Source organism: Perca flavescens, chromosome 20 (genome assembly GCF_004354835.1).
Source record: "Perca flavescens isolate YP-PL-M2 chromosome 20, PFLA_1.0, whole genome shotgun sequence".
Classification (NCBI taxonomy): Eukaryota; Metazoa; Chordata; class Actinopteri; order Perciformes; family Percidae; genus Perca; species Perca flavescens.
This window is the reverse complement of record NC_041350.1, coordinates 25,020,735-25,042,072: the sequence shown is the minus strand read 5'-3', so window position 1 is coordinate 25,042,072 and position 21,338 is coordinate 25,020,735. Positions and strand designations below refer to the sequence as shown.

At 41.8% G+C, this 21,338-nt stretch overlaps 1 protein-coding gene across 4 annotated transcripts in view; it reads right to left on the bottom strand.

Annotated features, from left to right (window-relative positions):
- slc8a3 (solute carrier family 8 member 3) overlaps positions 1 to 21,338 on the bottom strand; it is a 169,208-nt gene that overhangs the window by 105,633 nt on the left and 42,237 nt on the right. The window lies entirely within an intron of this gene.

The window sequence follows — 21,338 nt, the reverse complement described above, 5'->3', positions numbered from 1 at the left end:
ATTTCCCTATGTTTTTGTGTCTAAGTGACTGATGGGAACAACCATCTTTGACAATGGTCCAGTATTAAGCGAGATCGCTGCGGTTGGCATCGGCAAAACAAGCTACAATGTAAGTTAATGGGGCAATTGTCCAGCTTGTACTTTCCTTCACAAAAGTGCTTGTTTTGCCGCTGACAGGCTCAGCTTAATATTTTAAGTGTCTGACAACATTATGGAAAGGATCCCTACAGAGACAGACCTTTAAAACCTCTCTGAAACCTTTCCGTTTAACCAGAACCAGCTCCGAGATCACTACCGCTGAAACCCACCAGACCCAAGATGTTTTTATGTTTAAAAAAGGATCTTACTCTTTAACAGAAAGATCGACATCCTTAACAATCCTTTCCATAATGTTGTCAGACACTTAGAATTGCCCTATTTACTTACATTGTAGCCTGTTTCGCCGCTGCCTACAGCAGTGATCTCGCTTAATAGGTTGAAAGGTCCAGGTTGAAGAAAAACGGTAGTTACCCTTTAAGGGGTAATATATATTTTTTTCAACCTGGACCCCATTTCCCCATGCATTTGCGTCTAATAGACTGATGTGAGCAAAAATCTGTGAAATTGGTTCAGGATTGCGGACGGCCTCAGTGCGTAGAGCAGGCGCACATACACTGAGAGGTTTATGCGTCGACGCCTAGGTCCAGGGTTCGAATCTGACCTCGGACAATTTCCTGCATGTCTTCCCCCTCTCTCTCCCCTCTCTCACCTAGCTGTCCTGTCAAAAATTAAAGGCGGAAAAGCCCAAAAAAATGATCTTGAAAAAAGAAATTGGTTCAGTATTGAGCGAGATCGCGAGCTGCAATGTAACCTAATGGGGCAATTGGCACACTCGATTTTTGTGGACTAAAAAGGGATTTTCTTTTGCTACAGACAGGCTCAGATTGTTATTAAAAGTGTCTGACAACATTATCGATCTAACGAGGTGACAACTTGTCCGAAGACAGAGGTGTGGGGAGTGGACCGCGACTCGGCAAAAAGGTGTTCTGGGGCTGTTTAGGCTACAGAAATGATAGGCTCCGGTTATCCAAAAGACTTACTTAATAAATGAATTTCCCCATTGTGGGATAAATAAAGTATTATCTAATCTAATCTAATCTAACTTGCACTACTTGTAAAGTGCTAGAATTTGTTTTAATGATCTATTAGCACTGTAATTATGACTGGTAATGTTTTTTTAATTCTTTCAGTAAGCCAGTCCGACAAAAGTTAAACAAGTTGCAGGAAAAATAAGCATCAGTCGGGTGTTCATGTTATTGTTTTCTGGCGGTTTCCAGTTTGTTTCAACCAAACAGTCTCCCCCACATTATCTTGCAGATCTCACACACAGATCTGGCCTGATTTCCTTCTCTTATCTCTAAGCCTGGAGATTTTCACAGCGCTGGCTCCGATAATCAATGCTTGTCGTGAGGAAATTCAATCCCATCTACAGTAGCCATGCCCTTTCCTCCTCCTCCTCCTCCTCCTCCTCCTCTTCTTCTTCCCCACTCCTGGTCAAGCCTCATCAAATGTGCCTCGGTTCTCATTTTCTCTCTCATTCCTTATTCACCTGCTTATTTCTACCGCTCTCTTTATCCGTCTCACTTGTACTTTTCCTCTCATTTTCTCCTGTCCATCCCAGACGTCTTTCTCAGGTCTGATCCACACGTATACAGGGATTTTTTTATTAAACACATAGGTTTTTCTATGCGTTTTAGGCCTCCAGCGCCATTTTATGTCACTGTAATCAGAGCTTTTGGAAAACTCTGGCCATGGTGAAAACCCTTTTTGTGTGTTGTTGTGTAGAGAGGGAAACCGTTTTTGGCTTGTGACGTCAGAGTGTTCGCCGTTATCCCTTTTGTGAGGCGTCAAAAATGGGGCAATGGAGGACGTGGGCAAAATAGTGCTGCTGACAGGCTTGCTAGCAAGACTTTTTACACGCTTACACATACATGTACAGTTACTCTTCCACTGTATTGTGGTACGGAGGCGTGAGAATGCGCTAAAGATCAGGTCACTGCTACTGAGGGGTTGAGAACTCCACTTTTGAGCAAAATTTAATTTTTTTAACATATCAAACACTTAATTTTCTGCATTCTGGTGAATTTATCTGGAACAATTTATGGTGCAAATGTCTTTATTTATGTATTATAATAGTGAACTGGCCAGGTTGCAACACAGGACTTTCACCCAGGAGACCAGCGTTCGTGTCCCGTTGTCCCGTGTGTCACCAAAACGTACATTTTATAACCCCACTCACTATCTTTTCCTAAACCTAACTGTCCCGTTCTTGTGCCGCGTGTCAGTTAAAACGTACGTCCCGACCCAACGGGTCAAAAGTGACGCCAAGTGTCCCAAATAAGCGCGTTTGGATTGCCAAACGCCAAAGGCACATGCTCAAGCATCCGTGTTTTACGTGATGGGAATATGAATGCGTTGGATCTTCCAGCAACAGCTTTTATTTTTTAGCCTTCTTATTGGCCAACATCATCTTCCTTCTTATTTGTGCGACTCTGGGTTATATATAGCAGCCTGTTTGCTTGGTATGCTCTTGACAGCGCTTCAATTGTGTTTCTGCGTTTTCATATGGACGGAATTTTTTTCCAAGCAGTGCATGCATGGGCGTGATTTCTTTTTGAGAATGAACAAAGGGAAAAACCCTGTTTTTAAAAATACCCATGTACACGTGTAATGCCTCAAACACACTCCTTCTCTCGGTCTGTTTTTTCTCCGACACTCATTTTGTGTCTCCATCGTTGTCTTTGTGCACCTTGCTCCCTCTGACGCCGTCTCTTCCTCTCTGCCTCACCATCTCAGTCTCCTCTCCCTCATCAGCTGTCTCCCTCCCTCTTTATCTGTCTCCATCTCCTCTTGCTCTCTGCACGTTACATTTCACCACCTCCTCCTCCTCCTCCTCCTCCTCCCCGCTGTCCTGTTGCAGCTTCAGTTGGTGGCATGCTGAGTTGGATGAAATCTAACATGACAGGTTCCACGACTGTGGCAGGATCGCAAATGTATTTTTTGGAGTTTACATCTAGAAGACACCCTCTCATTTCATTTGACATTAGTCTGAAGGTTAGAAAGGTTTTATTGCCTATAAATACTGCAGTTTTAAAAAAAATAACGCCCACATCTTTGCAGCCTGCACTACTTGGGCTGTATCACATCACTTGTTGGCAGCTTTATTTCCTGTTAAATTGTACATTTTATGAGCAGAATTGACAAAGAAATCACAAGACGATACAAAAAAAAAAAAAAAAAAAAAAAAAAGAGGATGCCAGCCTCCATCAAAAGGAACCAGATTTACAATTTATTAAATTATAATAAGTGTTTTGGAAGAAGCTCAAGCACACTTAATAGTAAATTCCACTAGAGTTAAAAGCTGAAGGGCAGTTCAGATCAGAGATGCTCACAAGTCTCTGGGCTAGAGTCCAAGTCAAGTCTCAAGTCTCCGGGCTAGAGTCCAAGTCAAGTCTCAAGTCTCTGGGCTAGAGTCCAAGTCAAGTCTCAAGTCTCTGAGCTAGAGTCCAAGTCAAGTCTCAAGTCTCTGAGCTAGAGTCCAAGTCTCAAGTCTCTGAGCTAGAGTCCAAGTCAAGTCTCAAGTCTCTGGGCTAGAGTCCAAGTCAAGTCTCAAGTCTCTGAGCTAGAGTCCAAGTCAAGTTTCAAGTCTCTGGGCTAGGGTCCAAGTCAAGTCTCAAGTCTCTGAGCTAGAGTCCAAGTCAAGTCTCAAGTCTCTGGGCTAGAGTCCAAGTCAAGTCTCAAGTCTCTGGGCTAGGGTCCAAGTCAAGTCTCAAGTCTCTGGGCTAGGGTCCAAGTCAAGTCTCAAGTCTCTCGTGGTTATAAAGAGTGTTGTATCACCTGCTGCGTTCCATCCAGGCTGCTTAGAACATTGCAGAGCTATATATAAGGAATTCAAAGCATTGCAGCCAGTGGGATATAAATGATTATGTAATCTACTACCACAAGTTTGGCAAACAAACAAACGCTCATTCATCTTTTCATAACATCTAGCGAACGACAGTCGGAGTTAACCTTCTGTAGGTCAGAGTAAAAGCAAAAAGCAAGCTAACGTTAGATGACCAATGCTGAGCTACATCATGTTTTCTATCTTATCAGGGTGCGCTTTTAGGTGCCTGATAAAATGAGATGTGGCCGAGCCAGAATCCTTTATTTTGATATTTTACGGTCAGTGCTTCTCTTGTTGGGGCCTTGTTGTCTGAAGATTTAAACCAAAGCTTACCGGTGCGGTCTATGTTTGTTGTCCTCTCTCACATGTAGCCGCACGAAGCAGATACAACGTAATTTACGTGTTAAGTAGGTTATGTTATAGGTTACCCAGGGAGGGGAATAACATTCAAGTCAGACGTTTTCAAAAAAATCAAAAAAATCAAAAAATGTCTCAAGTCAAGTCTGAAGTCACTGTGTGTGCGACTCGATTCCGGAGTCTTAAACTCAAGTCCCCGTCTCTGGTTCAGATACATCTGGATCTTACACTGAGAAGAACTGTGTCATCCATAATACATACAGCAGAATATGCTACGTTACTATGGTCATGATGTTATGCATTCTGTTACGTGTACATAACCAGTTGGAACCAGTTTGACGCCTCAGCCCCGGTGCTGCGACACTGAGGGACGTCGGTCCGGAGGTCTCAATCCAAATCCCAATTACAGGTTGAGACAGAAGTAGGCCAACATCCATAAAGAGGGGAAGGCACTGCTGAGGGTTTAAATAATAAATACGAATGGTGGTGGGGTGAAAAGAAACTAAATGGAATTATAACGATTCAAATGAAAAGAAATTCAGACTGAGATAAAGGCGAGGAGAAAGAAGGGTAAAAAAAATCCAAAGAAAGGTTGCTTGAAAATAGGCTGGGAGAGATAAAACTAAGAGAGAGAGAAAAATTAGGGGAAGGAAGGGGGAAGGGGGGGGGGGGGTAAAAGAGCGGAAGCGAGCCAGGAACAAGGGCCCCCGACACAATAAGAGACAGAAGAACATGAAAAGAAGAAAAGGAGAGGGAAATGAAGGGGGCGATAGCGGGGGAGATTAGGTTGAGTGTTGTAAAGAGAAAGAGGTCCCGGAGGCCTTGGCAGAGCGGTGATCCAAGCAGCGTAACCTCTTCATCTTTCGCCAGCTCCCTCGACATGACAGCTCTACCCATCTCCAGGACCCTAGAGGGGCAGCACGGGCACAGCTCTTTGCCAAACTGACCCTGCACTCCTACCCACCCTCCACCGCCATTACCAAGCCTCTAGCATATCTGGCCTTCCCACATACATGTGGGCCCAGGGTTGGCCAAGACCTACAGTAGCACGGGTCCAGATCAAAAATAGTCTATATACACGACGTTCCACTTCCGGGATTGCTCCGGTGCCGCCGGAAATTCCGCCGAATGTCCCTCATTTCGTCCGGATGCTCCTTTGTTGGCATTCTAACCTCCGGTGGATTTGTGAGGACTATGGTTAACTGATCCTCAGATCTCTGCAGGGTAAATCCAGACAGCTAGCTAAACTATCTGTCCAATCGGAGTTTTCTGTTGAACAACTAAAACAACCTTTGAACGTACACATGTTCCACCAAAACAAGTTCCTTCCCGAGGCTATTTTGCAGAGGCACCGTGGCGCCACTACATTGACAATGTGCAATAATAGTTCCTGAATCTGTTATTTGACATTTATTAACAGCTAGTGGAGAAAATACACAGGGACCAACCAAACCTCAGTTACTGATTTGAGAATTTAGCACTGACGGCTTCTTGAGTTTTTACCTGCCTTGAATTCTTTTCTCTTTTTTTGTCACTTGGAGGCAGAGCAACGAACTGTAAACATAACTTTGACATATTAGCATCATATATTTGGTGCAAGGTTTCTGGTAGGGCTGTCAAAATTGGCCCGAAAAGACCGATCGAATATTTGTTCTACAAAACCACAGAGGTTTGAATATATTCAAATATCTATTTTTGCGCATTATGTCCATAACAGGGCAAACCAATGCAACGGGAGACATAACTAGTTGTGTAACGTTAGCCCTCTCTCGTTTAGGCAGCAGCGGGGGCCCAGGCCCATAGCCGATCGCGCAAGGCAGATTTTTTTTCGCGGTAGGGCAGATTTTTTTGCTCTCTTAAAATATTCAAATATTTGAATGTCTGTATCTTTTTACAATTGGAATATATATATTCAAATTTAGAATATTTGTTGACCGCCCTAGTTTCTGGCCACTCAAAGTCCAATTTTCACTCTCCTTTCGGCTCTGATGTGGTCCCCACTAACTTCTGAGAAAAATATCTGGCTCTTTAATGTTTCTAAAGGCTGATTATTCTGTGTGTTCATTGTTATGATAAGAATTTTGATTAGCGCAGCTTTAAAGTCATATTTTCTAACCCCCAAAAAGCTCCAATGCAAACACATTTTGTAAATGTTTTTTTTTTTTGCTATAGTCATTTTAATTGTTAACATGAATTCACTTGTTTTAAGAAACTGAGGGTTTTGAGGCTAAATTATGGACAGAAATGCTGTGATAAAATATATATATATATATATATATATATATATATATATATATATATATATATATATAAAGTATTTTTTGACTGTGCAATTGAAATTGAAATAAAAGAATTCTGAGGTCTTGGATTCTATATTCTTATACTATTTAAAAAACAAGGGGGGGGGGGGGGGGAATACAGACACCATGGGTAGACCAAAATAACTCAGAGAGTTTGGGGTTTTTTTTAAACAGAAAAAAAAGAGAGTAGGCTAAAAGAAAAGGTGGCAAACAAACGACACAAACATCAGAAGTTAACAAGAAGCACCACAGACGGGGAACAAACAGACTTTTTATCTCTAAAGATATACATTGAAGTTTCAAGCGCTGTTGAATGTGGACCTGACGACCCGGCCTGCATTGAAAGAAAAAACAACCTTTAAATCCTTATATATAAAAACAGAGATGTCTAATACCTGGGGCAGGTGAGGCAGATAAACCTTCTGTGGGCTTAGATTGTCTGAGTTCAGATTTCCTGAACAAAGTAGAGGAACATACGTATAAACTCCACAGGTGAAACACTGAGCCCAGAGGGAATTTCAAAAGGCATCTCGGCTTAAAAAGAGAAAGAAAGAACCCTCAAAGCCTCAACACGGACAAGAATAGAAATCCAACTGAATATATTGATGAAAGATATAGGGGACTAAGACGAGAATAGTTGCGGGCAGATTCGGGCATCTTTCTCCTATTCATAGGCGGAGCTAGACCTGGGGCATGCTCCATTTACGGCAGATACTTGCACTCTTTTTCATGCCATTTAATAATAGAATGCCAAAAAATCTGCACATCATTTGGGAAAAACATGATAGCAAGGAAAAGAATCATCCTGTAGAGCTACATCTTATCTATCTTGTATATTATTATATATATATATATATATATATATATATATATATATATATATATATATATATATATATAATATAATATAATATTGTATCATTATTAATACTATTATTTTCATCATATTTTGTACTATTGCTATTAATGAATATCATGTAAGGCAGACTGTTCTGGGTTGGTTGGGGAAGGATTGAAAATGTAAAAAATACAATCTCTGTACAAATAATAGCATTTGTCCTTGAAATAAAAAAAAATATATAAAAAAAATACATATATATATACACACAATTAGTAATCTTAAAAAGGAGGTTGATATGTGTCCCCTGTAATAGAACTTTTGATGCATTAATTTGCCGATTCCAGTCAGAGAGACTGTCGGAAAAAAAAGACCAACAAGTTGGATGTATATTAAAACTCTACAAGTTTTGGGGCTTTTGAGAAAACATTCCGGGCTGGAGCCCCACGAGCCACCCCCGTCGCTCCTGTTTTGCAGAACTCTTGGCTAACCTTTAACCTCAGCCTGTTTACACCAGCCTGCAGGCCTCTGCTCACGTCTTCCTGTCAAGACGCCACGAGCTCCACTTCTCCTAGCCGTGATTTGTATCGCGCCGTCTGCCAAAATCCTCAGGGCTTCAAAGTTATCAGACAGCACTCCCCCCGTTGTGAGTGTAGATGGGAGGGGAATCGCTGCGCTATTGCCGCGTTCGGTTTTCAACCTCTGACGGGATGTGGCACACTCTGCGTGAAAGGACCCTCCTTTATGCACCCACCGTTTTTCAGTTTGATGTAAATATGATCACTCAGGAGAGCATGGAAAGCCCTGAGAGGGGCTCGTCCCCTGCTGCAGAGCACAAGAAGCCTAATAAGTCTGCCACTCGAGCATCAACAGGGAGGATTAGGAGGAACACAAAAGATCCATTTCCTCTCCTGAGTGAACCTTTTTCTCCCACCGGCACAGATGCATCAGGGAGAAAACAAACACACACACATACACACAGACACAGACACACACACACACACACACACGTGTGCTGAGCATGCAGTCTGTCTTCACCTCTGTCCTGGAGGCACCTGGGGACAGAGTTTGGCTAGCTTGTGCCTCGGGGATTGGACTTTCCTCAGGGGATGCAATGTCGAGACAGACGGAGAGACAGAGAAAGAAGTTGAGGGTTGCAAAATAAAGATTTCCCTCGACTGATTACAAGTCTCCCCTCGCTGAGATCCACCCGTGTGTGTGTGTGCCTTTGCCTTTGCTTTCTCTTTGACACGCCATCACACAAGCTCACCAAAGCCCCATAAACGGCACTGATCAGCAACCGGCTATAGGACGGGAGATGTTGCTGAGCAAATACAAAGAATCCGGGATAAGGGTATCTGAAACAGACATCCCGTCTAAATATAGAAACCACACTGCAAATAAAAAGGAAAATCATCTCTGAAATACTGCTGCCTCTGTAAAAGTCCTCCTGCAAAGCGAGAGCTCAGTTTATTTAGCTTTAAAACACAAATCAAGCCACTTTTTTGTTGTTGTTGTCTTTTTAAAACAGCTGATACATGAATGTTGAGATCTATGCCTGCTTTTGCATCACAGAGCTGCTGCCCCAACAGGAAAATTATGAGAAAGAAAGGAGGAAGAGGAGGCATGGGGAAAGAGATGAAGGGGGACGTGCAGGAAGAGGATAGAGAAGGGTATAGTGAGGAACTACTGATGCATTCTGGCGCATTTTCTGCTGCAGCACCCTGTCAATAATATGGAGAAGCATGGCTGACTGTTGAGCTTCCTTAAAAGGTCCCATGACATGGTGCTCTTTGGATGAAGTTTCTTTTATATAGACTTTAGTGGTCCCCTAATACTGTATCTGAAGTCTCTTTAATATAGACCTTAGTGGTCCCCTAATACTGTATCTGAAGTCTCTTTAATATAGACCTTAGTGGTCCCCTAATACTGTATCTGAAGTCTCTTTTATATAGACCTTAGTGGTCCCCTAATACTGTATCTGAAGTCTCTTTCCCAAAATTCAGCCTTGGTGCAGAATTACAGCCACTAGAGCCAGTCCCGCAATGAGCTCTCCTTAGGATGTGCCATTTCTGTCTCTGTAGCTACTGAGGAGGAGAGGGGGGGGCAAGGTGGAGGGTGGGGGTGTGGCCTTGACCAACTGCCACTTTGCTCGTTTGAAAGCCATGATGTCTCTCTCTCATGGGTGGGCCAAATTCTCTGGGTGGTCAAAGCAGAGAAAGGGGAGGTAACCTTGCTCCTTATGACCTCATAAGGAGAAGATTCCAGATCGGCCCATCTGAGCTTTCATTTTCTCAAAGGCAGAGCAGGATACCCAGGGCTCGGTTTACACCTATCACCATTTCCAGCCACTGGCGGACCATAGGCAGGCTGGGGGAACTCATATTAATGTTAAAAATCCTCATAAAGTGACATTTTCATGCCATGGGACCTTTAAATGCTAGAGACGGCATGGATGCACCAATTCATGACAGGACCGCTGCTATTGTCTGGAGTCAAAGGGTGTCACCTGAGGCTCTGTCGCTTTACAGCACTAATGGGTGTCACTGACTGGCTGACTGACAGTGGTGGAATGTATCTAAGTACAATTACTCAAGTACATTTACTTAAGTGCAAAGGTTAAGGTACTTGTACTTTACTTGAGTCTTTCCTTTCCATGCCACTTTCTACTTCTACTCCGCTCCATCTCAGAGAGAAATCGTGTACTTTTTACTCCACTACATACATCTGACTGCTTTAGTTACTAGTTACTTTACAAATTAGGATTTTGGGGCGACCTCTAGCTCACCCAGTAAGAGTGTGCGCCCCATGTAGGCTGAGTCTTTCGCAGCGGCCCGTGTTTGAATCTGACCTGTGGCCCTTTGCTGTCCCCCCCTTTCCTGTCTATCCACTGTCGCCCCACCAAAAAAAATAATCTTAAAACAAATTAGGATTGTTGTACGGAGACACACACACACACACACACACACACACACACACAATCAATTAGTCCATTGTTCCAGCTTCTTAAATGAAGGATTTAGTACTTTTCTTTGGCTTGTATGATGTTGAATGGAATGAATTTAACATCTTAAATTGTTTGGTCTATAAGTTAAAAGTAAAAAAAAAAAAAAAAAGTCCGCCAGAAAAATGACTTTATCTATTATTAAAATCGTTGACTTGTCGATGAATTTTCTATCAAATGTCTTGTTTTGTCTGACCAACAGACCAAAATATCCAATTCACAATGATATAAAATGATAGTCAAGAAAGGCACTAAAGCCTTACATTTGAGAATCTGAAACCAGCAAATATTTCACATTTTTTGTTTGATCAATGAGCCACACGAACAATTAGTCATCAAAAGTGTTTTAGATTCATTACCTGTCAACAACGAGAAAGGAAAGTGTGTCACAAACAGAAATCCTACCGAGAAGGTGACACAGCACCAGCCGTTCGGTTTGAATGACAGCTGATCTCTGGGAAGTGTAGTGCGAAAAAGCCACAGCATTGAGCACTCAGCACCAAACATGCCACTACCATAAGTGAAAAGAGATGACACAGATTAGAATTTCATGGGGGGGGGGGGTCAGGCTTTCATTTAAAAAAGAAAAAAATAGAAAAAAGATCCTCCTTTGAATTCATCTATTCAGCTTTACGGACTCTCGTCTGGCTTCAGGGTTGCTCAGCGAAGCAGTCTGTATATTGGTCAGACGTCAAGTGCCGTGAGCCGAATTCACACATTCTAATCATATTCTACATTTGAAAACTTGCAAACACACACTGCACTCTCATATGGTTTTCTATTATTGTTTCAGGCATGAAAAATAAGACAACGGCAGGTTACAAAATTTAAAAAAAAAAAAAAAAGCCTAAAAGCCGACAGCTTCCCTCATTTACTGCAGCCTTTTGCAAAACCCTGCTCGCTGTGCAACGCTGTGCAACCTTAGCTCCTCTCACTGTGAGCTGTATCGATTTCTAGTCTCAATGCTGCTGCACTGTGCGTGCAGGAAGATTCTGTGGAGCGCCACTGACCTTTATCAAAGTATGCACATGCTGGATGTAGGTGCAAGGGCAGCGAGGGCAGGGAGGGCAGGGAGGGCAGGGAGGGCAGTGAGGGCACGGGATGAAATGGGAGCAGCGACCCGTATTGAACGCACCACTCGTCATCTCTCTTTTCAAGTTCTCGAATAGTTGTTCTTGTATTCTATCCTATTTATTATTTCTTGTGTTTTTATGTCTGCTGCTGTGTGAAGGAACATGTATTGAATTTGGTTAGAGATAGTCCTCATGTGGCCAGGATAGCTCAGGCGATAGAGCGGGCGCACATATACAGAGGTTCATGCCTGGACGCAGAAGGTCAAGGGTTCGAGTCCGACCTGGGACGATTTCCTGCATGTCTACCCCCCCTCTCTCTCCCCCTTTCATTGCTTTCCTATCATTAAAGGCGGAAATGCCCAAAAAATAATCTCTAAAATAAAAAGAGATAGTCCTCATTAGAGCTGTTCAGCTGTAATCAATTAGTTGATTAATCAATTAGTCAACTGAGAAAAAAAATAATTGACAACTAGGGCTATTTCATAGTCGATTGGATGTTTAGGTAATTTTGTAGGCAAAACCACCAAACAATCACAAGTTCAAGCTGCTTTTTTGTCGTGAAAGTAAACTGAAAAACACAAAATTTGTTGAATTAAATACCAAAATAAACCAACGTTTTAGGTTTTGGACTGTTGATCCGATAAAACAAGCAATCAGGAGAAGAGAAGAAAAGAGAAGAGAAGAGAAGAGAAGAGAAGAGAAGAGAAGAGGAGTTGGGGGACCCACAATAGACAATTTGTTTAAGTCAAAATCAAAGCAGCAGAGGTTGTGATGTCCTAGTAATGGTAAAGCAAAATGCTAGATCCTACATTTCCCATAATGCAACTCAAAAGCATCTGCTGCCTGGTAAACACTCACGTCCTTCAAACACACTACAGCTCCAGTTTGTCATACGAGCTTTTTTAGCCTCCAAACCCGGGCCGAGACAACCCTGATTTCCTTCTCCTGGTTCACCCTGGGTGTTGACACACTTCCACAGTTTGTGACGTTAAGCTGGTGATATCACAGCCAATAAAAAAACTTTCCCACATATCCTACTTATCACCTCCAGGAGGCCGACATTAAAGGTTTTCCCCCAGCAGGCAGCTACTATTTACAGCACATGTGATATGACTGAAGGCAGCATCAGAGTACTTGAGCTGTCTGCTCACAAACTAGCTCACACTAATTAAAGAAAAAGATCTAATACTCCAGTATATCCAGGCGCCAGGCTGCCGGTGATCACAACATCTGCTGTAAGCAGGTCCCTTTTCAGCGGGGATGTTTCACTGTTAAATAGGACTTTTTTGGGGGGGGCTCTGGGTCTGTTTTTTTGTTTTGCAGATTAGCTTCAGGATTATAATCAAAAAATTGCAGGATGGCAACATTAAGAAAAATAAAGGTCAGTCCACCAAAATAATTATAAATATATATATATATATATCACTAACATACCACTAGCACAGATAAATTTGGTTTTAGATTAGATTTCTGCCCCAACCCAAATACAATGCACTGAAAAGTACATTAAAGTGCTGTGATGCTGTACTTCGGCACAGTGGTGCTTTGAACTAAATGCTAACGTCAGCATGATACCATGCTCACAATGACAATGCTAACATGCTGATGTTTAGGAGGTACAGTGTTCACCGTGTTGCTGGTATTTTCTTGTAAAAAGTCAGATCCACAAATCTGGAAACTTTTTTAAATTCATCCTGGCGTACTGTAAACATGTGTGAACTGAACTAAACATCCACATTTCTGTCATACTAGCCATGCTGCTAGTGCTAGCTAGTCTTACTACTAACATAATCCACAGAATTGTACCCCGTACGATTTTATGTGACAAATAAAAATTGATTGATTGAGAATACGCTGTATACAGTTTTTAACTTAAACTTTTACTGACTAAAAAGTCCCAATGGAAACTGTTTACACGGCCAGATGGCATGAGGGGGAAGTGAGAAAATATGTATTTTTGTAATTTGGGTGAATGGACCTTTTAATTGTTCAACAATACAACTTGAAATGCTTTGATTTAACCCACCACAAGATCCCTCCACATTCAGCTTTACATCCCTTTCAAAATGAGTTGATGAGAAGAATATTTACAACAGGGCTGCTTTATTATTTCAATATTTTATTCTGAATGCTATAAATGTTGACGCAAATATACTATTACAATGAAACATGTAAAATCTCTGAAGGACCCAGTCTGTGAAAGTATTCACATTTTGTCAACTGAGCACTTAAAATAAATCACTTCTCACAAACAAACTTATTTAAAAGTGTGCACAGTCACTCAGTCACTGTATAAGAGCAGGCGCCATGTCGTCTTTTTTCAGAATAAAACTCGGTTATAAAACGGGGCAGCGTTTTATTTGTTAAAACACTGTAGTTAAACGCTTTGACAGTCAAATTGGTCAAACTGAAAGCACTTACCTCCATCCTAACTCTATTAGGCTGGAGAGACTGTCAAAAGTTCGGGGAGCCTGAATATATGATCCCCAGTCAGATTTACACACAAACACTCAGGGGGAGGCTCGGAGCTGGCGACACGCCCTGCACCGAATCGTGTTATAAATAAGCTTTAACTTAATTGCATTCCCCCAACTGGGAGGAACAAATGCAGGGCCAGCATATTTATTGCCACTCAACCTGTGTGTGTGTGTGTTTGTGTGTGTGTGTGTGTGTGTGTGTGTGTGCATGTTATTTGTAAGTGGGAGCCAAAGTGCAAAAGCTACAATAAGTTTGCTAAGATAAGAAATGTTTGGATTAAATCTCCCTGTATAGTATGTCTGTGGTGTGTCACAGATGGCATGCCATTTAACAGCCAGTAATTCCGACTAAGGATGCATTCCCTCCACCGAAGACAGTTTGATTTCAGCAATGCGGTTTTGCCGCAGATCATGTGTAGGCGGCTTAAGTACTGTGGTTATATGTAACCTAAATGACTACAAAATATTCACTTAAAAAAGGTAACTGTACTCGAAATTCTGAAGAAAAAAAATAAAAACAGCAGATTGGGATTGTCTCCACACGGCTCTCACAGTCTCCCCAAGACAATACATCAAATATCTACGTTTTTTTCACAGCCATGTACACTAATGAGGGTGACCAGACGTCCCGAAGATGGTCAGCAGATGGTCTGACTGAGACCCGCTTACCAAAACGTTCCCGAAAGTCCTCATTGTCTCTAAAATAAAAAAAAAGCCCCCATCCCCGTCGGGAGACAACTGGGTGGCATCACAGCTGAGGGACACCACAGTCTGGGATTGAAATACTCAACCAAAGGTTAATTACAAAAAAAGTACAACCCTTTTTGTCCCCTTTTTATGTTATAGAGTAGATGAAGAGTGCAGGGAACGTGCACGTGCAGGCAGCCACAAGAAGGAGTGATTGGATTGGATGTTGCTGATGTTAAAGCGCAGTCATTGTTCGTTTCATAATGACACTTGAGTCCCCCCGTCCAAAATTTTACTCACTCTCATCTGGTCACCCTACATGCATGTGAAACCTGACCGGCTATCAAACAGAGAAGCTCTGATAACAACACACACACACACACACACACACACACACACACACACACACACACACACACACACACACACAGATGGAGTGTTTAGGACGCCATTACTCCACTATGTCTTGTCTTTCCATAGCAAATTTTGTTTGCTGCTATATTCTGAAAGTGCAATCCCTATAAAACAAAGTTTGCCTAGTTTTACCATAGATGTTTGCACGTTTTCTTGACGTCCGCAACTCGCCAAATCAGTACATCATGCATTTCTGGAATTAGATTTGTTTTGTTTTTTTTATCCCCTTGTCTGCCAAAATCGGTCCCACACGTGAGTAGTAAGTGTGCCTTTTGTTTACAAGCCACGGTTCACTTTTTAACCTGACGTAAAATGTAATGAAGCAAATCCAAAAATACTACAAAGCAAACTTCACCACATTACCAAAGAAAACAAAGTGCGATTGCACCCTGGGGCGCTGTGAAAATACAAAGGCACATTCCAATTATTGGGAGAAGAGAAAGTATGAGGCTCGCATGAATAAAACAACAGAAGTACAGCATTGAATATGGTTAGCTGAGCCGGGATGATCCTGGTTGTGTGTGAGGGCTGGCTGCAGGCTGGTAAAGGTAAACCTCGTGGGTCTATTCCAGGATGTCTGGCAGGGAGAAACGCTGAGCGGTCAGCAGGATGCAGCACGCACATGTGTTCTGTCAGTCATAATGTCCAAGAGATATTAAAAAGAGCCCGTCTCTAAGTGTGTTATATAGTTTTTCACTCCAGCTCTCTCTCCCACAGACGGCACTTTTTACTCAGCTGCCTAAAAACACCCACGCCCACATTCCTGTTTGAAATTCCTCAATTAGCAATCGGAGCCGACTGGACTTTTGTGAGGCGGGCCAAAAGCTCAGACAGTAGCTGTGTTCGAAAACACTCACTCATTCATTCACTCTATTTATTACCTATATAGTGTTAGGGAACGACCAAATGAGATTTCGGATACACACTGAAAATAACAATGACGCGCCGGTTATTTGTAGGGTTGGGTATCGGATTGGATTTTTACGATTCCGATGCCAAACCGGTCTTGAAAGACTGAGCAAGTGTAATATGTTTACTCGCGATCACGTGCAGTGAATGGTTAATATGCTTTTACATCCGTTTTGAGGGGAAAATATGGCATTTTAAAAGTAGCCTACATTTACGGTAGCTAGCTAACAGTAGACTACAGAGAAAGTGGGATATTTTTACGTCCTTTTCGGAACGACAGAGGGAAAATATTTCAGTCGACACATTAAGTGGAACCGAAATGAGGAACCGAAATTTGCGTTCTAATCCGGTCCGATACATACCGGTTGCGTAGGAACCGGTAGGGATCGAATAGTGGAACCAGGTTTTGGTACCCAACCCTAGTTATTTGTGTGACGGAGGCGGAGGCCGGCACATTCAGCATCATGCATTAACAAACCGGAACAAAAATACTTCTAATACGTCCCTGAAACAAACCAAGCACTCAGGAGAATTGTAAAAGAATAGTATATATATATATATATATATATATATATATATATATATATATATATATATATATATATATATATATATTGTGGGTATTTTAGAGTGGACTATGTGGTGAATTAAACTTACTATACGGAGAATTCAAACACCACTACAAAATGGCAAACACACTATATGGTGCACTATTTCCATGATGGGGAACGCAGCTAGAGTGTTTCAGGCAGAGGCGCTGCAGCAATTGGCAGTATGAGAAACACGATATGTTTTTTTGAACGTCAAAGCATGTAAACTTTTTCCAGTAGACCCCAAGAGTACAAACATGACACTGAAACGGAGTGTAATAGGGGCTATTTAAGGAAAAAGGTTGGGTGAGGGCACTGCGGGAGCTGGAGGAGGTGGGGGTGGGTAGATAGCAGGGGAAAGGCCAAATCCGTGAATCTTATCGTAAACATAATGCAACCCCCTGCGTGGTGCTATTTGTAAAAACATAAGACAGGTTTACAAGCACGGAAGAGTCATGCTCATATGGGCGTGACAACTGTGGCAATTACTTTGGCTGATTCTGGTCTGTCCGCTGCACACCACTCATTTGTTTATGAATCCATCAGCGCCTGGTTAAACACCCATGTCTCCAGGGACGGAGCTTCTCCACCTAGCAGCTGTGTTATCTTCTCTGGGTCAAAGGAAACAGAGGCCTGCAACCTTAAGCCATTTAATATTCTCGGAAGCAAACTCGTTCTTTACCAGTGGTTTCCGACGTAGGGGTCGGGCCCCCCCTAAAGTCTCTCAAGAGGATTCTGAGAGGGTCACAAAAGGATTCAAAATGGTTTATTTAAGAAGTACTGTTCAGGGCTGGAACTAAAGATTATTTCCTAGATTTAGCGTTTTGTCATAAAACGTTAGAAAATAGTGAGATGAAGAAAGTTTGGCTAGCCGGCTCGCCAGCAGCCAAGAAAATGAGAGCTCAACGCTGGCTCCTCCTCAAGACCGCAGAGCGTGGGGGGTGGGAGAGGGTTTTTGTTCTTGTCCAATTGTATTTGTCTGTTCAGTATGTTAAAAATTTAAGAAACAATAAAAAATTGATCTAAAAAAAAAGAAAATAGTGAGAAAATGTCCAACACAGTCCAAGGTAACATCTTGAAATGTCTTATTTTGTCCAACCAACAGTCTGAAGACATTTAGTTGACTGAGGAAACAGCAAGTAATCATATTGGAGAAACTGGGTAAAAAAAATGACTCAAAACAATGAATCAATTGTCAAAACAGTTGGCGAAATAGCTGTTAATGGACTAATGGATTGATCGACGAATCGTTGCATCACAATTGCTTATTTTTTTCTGACTTTTCTTCTGAAATGCTGAATATTTTCACCTCTTCACACCTCTAAAAATCCTTTAAATTAAACAATACGAGAAGGGAAAAAAATCATCCTCATGTTGTACTGACAGCATTAGTTGATTAATCAAAGAAAAATAAACAACAACTTTGATAATCGATTAATCTGAAGTGATTCAACTTCTCAAAAGTTTTCGTGGCCGGGTTGGCAGTGGGTAGAGCAGGCACAGAGGTTTATGCCTCGACACAGAGGTCCAGGGTTTTGAATCCGACATGTGACGATATCCTGCATTCCTTTCTCATCTAGCTGTCCTGTCAAATTAAAGCCCAAAAAAATATCTTTAAAAAACGTTTCTACATCAGAAATTGGGGTTTCTTTCAACCAAATTGTCAAAACAAATGACGTGAATGGTTCTGTACAACACTCTTCACATGTAAAATAAATGATCAGTTCATTACTTTCATTGGATTTGGGTTTTTTATTCAATTTAATAGCATTTGAAGAAGAAAATTGATAAAAGAACGTTGAAAAAAGTGCCAAAAAAGTCAAAAAAACAAACAACAAAAATGTCAAAAAGCGCAGAAAAAAATCGACAATGACATCATAAAAAGTGATAAAGTACATCGGGAAAAGTGACAAAAAGCAAAAAGTGTCACAGGCCAGAAAGGTGGGGGGTCCCTGCTCTGTGCCACCCAAAAATGTGTCCATGTTAGCTTTACTTAACCTATAAGGAAGCACTCTTTAACTTCAGAGTCACTTTATAGCTTTGGCCGACATACAATGTACATTTAAGAAGCTCGCGGTGCCTCGATGAGCTTCACATCCGTTAGCTCAGAGCAGAAGCCCTGCCACCAGGAAACTATTACATTCCATCCTTCGTGCTACTATTGTCTGGCTAAAAATTGGAGTGATGTATTCCAGAGCTCCAGATTAGGACTGTAATAAATTTCCACTCTGGTTGATAACAATGGGCCCAAAGCGTGTCAAAAGAGATTGAGAGTCAATGCCTCGTAAAACAGGGGGAGAGAGAAAAGATGAGCATGAGAGCTGACGCGCTACGTGGTCTAATTGTCCTAACAAGGACAGCAAAGAAAGAAAGCCCTGGCCCTTTAGACAGGGGGCACACTCTGCCCTCATTTACTCGTCACGATTAACACCGAATTAGCAGCAAGAAGGAAAACCGTTTTAAACCGTGTGCTAAGGAGGGAATCTTTCTGTCATTTCTACATATATGCAAACAGGAAATAAACATGACATTTCCATTGTCAATTTCAGTTGGAATATGAACGTGAAGGCGACGGAGGCAAATAAATTCTGGATTTTTTTCCATGTCTCGAGCGCGAAAAAGGACCCTGAGGAGAGCCTCCAAGGCAGCGGAAGAAGCATCGTTGTAATTATGCCTTTTAGTGAATATTCTACACATTCATCCCCTTTTGTTTTGTGTATGGAAATGTTCTCATGAATCTTCTAGTATGCTTTTGGATGAAGCTGTCACTTCCACTGCTCCTCTTTGTCTTTTTTATGGATGCACACGGAATCTAATTCATCACTATCCGAGCGTAATTATGGAAATTTCTAGAGATTTGTTGGGAGTTCTGTAACAGCAGTCTGCCATTTCTACAAAAGACCCCAGAAGTCTCTGAAGGGGGAAGGGGGAAAAAAAAGTCATTAATACTCAAGCGTGTTCATGCAAATGAACAATTTTCTTTGTTTTAACTGCTTAACTGAATAATGTCCTGTATGTTTTCAGAAATCTATCAGTACTCTATAGTGAGTGCATTAATCCACACTGACTGTGTGAGTTTAGCGTAATATCCCCAATAGGTCTTGTGCAGTTAAAGTCATCTCTTGTTAGTGTGTATTCTGCGTGTCACTGTGCACATGAGTTTACAATTACAACAGATTTAAAAGAAACAAGATGATTTAATTTCTTGCTAAAGGGGTCAAAAAGGCCACGCCAATTCATCAACATTGATATTTTGATTAAATAATAAATCTGCACATCCACAACCTCAATGCATTTGTTTGCATTTGTTTCTAGAATATGATATGTATGATTTTTTTTTTTCCCAACCTATTTTCCCATGTTTTTGTGTCTAAGTGACTGATGGGAACAACAATCTTTGAAATTGGTCCAGTATTAAGCAAGGGCGCTGCAATTGCGCACCTTAAATTTCCGTCCATTAAAAGTGCTTGTTTAGTCCAATTGTCTGACTACATTATAAAAAAGGATCCCTACAGAGATAGAACTTTTTGTTGAAGAATAAGATCCTTTTTGTTTTACATGAAACATCCCCGAAATCACCATTGCCAAACCCACCAGACTCCATTTAAATAAACAGTCAAAAAGGCTGTCTTGGTTCATCTTTCCACTGTAGAAACATTCACCACTCTGGTCTGGTTGAAATAAACCCTAAATTCACCCATTTACATGTGAAAATATGCTGCCTCTATGCAAGCTCAAGTTTATTTACATGGAGTCTGGTGAGTTTAGCGATCTATTTAACATAGATCCTTACTTTTCTATTGAATGTTCTGAGGCTATTATTAAATTATTATTCGATCTCTAAAGTCCGATTCTTCTCCCAGATTGTTTGAACACAAGTCCTTTCATATGGTATATCAGTGAATCTCCTAAACTCAGGTCATTAGAAGGGTTTTGAAAGGGCATTTGAATGCACTTCATGTCATGTCTGACTTAATGTGTGTGTACTAACAGCCTTTATGTCCAAGACAAATTTCCCTCAGGACAAATAACAAGTAATCTTGAATCTTGATATTGAGATGTTCTCAAGCGATAATTTTCTGACCGTGAAGTCTGATTGTTCTCCCAGATCACTACTAGCATTCATCAGTTTGCAGCGTGTCGACTTGTGCACTCTCACAAACAAAGCGGTGCTGCACTCTAAGAACATCTAACTCGCAGCACGACGCGCAACACAATGAACAGATCAATATACCAGCATTTCCTCACAATGCCAACAACATCATCGCAGTCTCATAATAACAATCTTTCTCCACATCTCTCCCCTCTACTCCCACCGGCAGCCTTCAGGCCTGGCCCATAAAGCATCGCTCACATAAATCAAGCAAAAGCCCTGAGAGCTCAGCAGGCCCCAAGAGCATGCTGATCACCCCGACATTCGTTCCCCTGCCGCTGTCTCCTGGGCTGCCTCAGCCCTCAGGAACCCACACCCTGGAGCTCAGGCCCTGCCAGTGAGCCACAGCACGCTGAGAGGCTACTGATTGGTGAGGGAAGGGGGATGTCACAGAGGTATGTCACTTTGATTTAGTGCCTGCGGACCAATGTGTGAGATGCAAGCGGATGCAAGCTGTGAAATAAACAAATCAATATTTCTCAGGCGCAATTCTATGCCAGTATCCCAGAGCACTGCCTTACATACACGGGACAAAAAAGGCTGTAGTATCATACAATGCATGCCCCCCCGGTGCAATTTGTGCTACAGTACAGTATGTTGCTTTCATATCA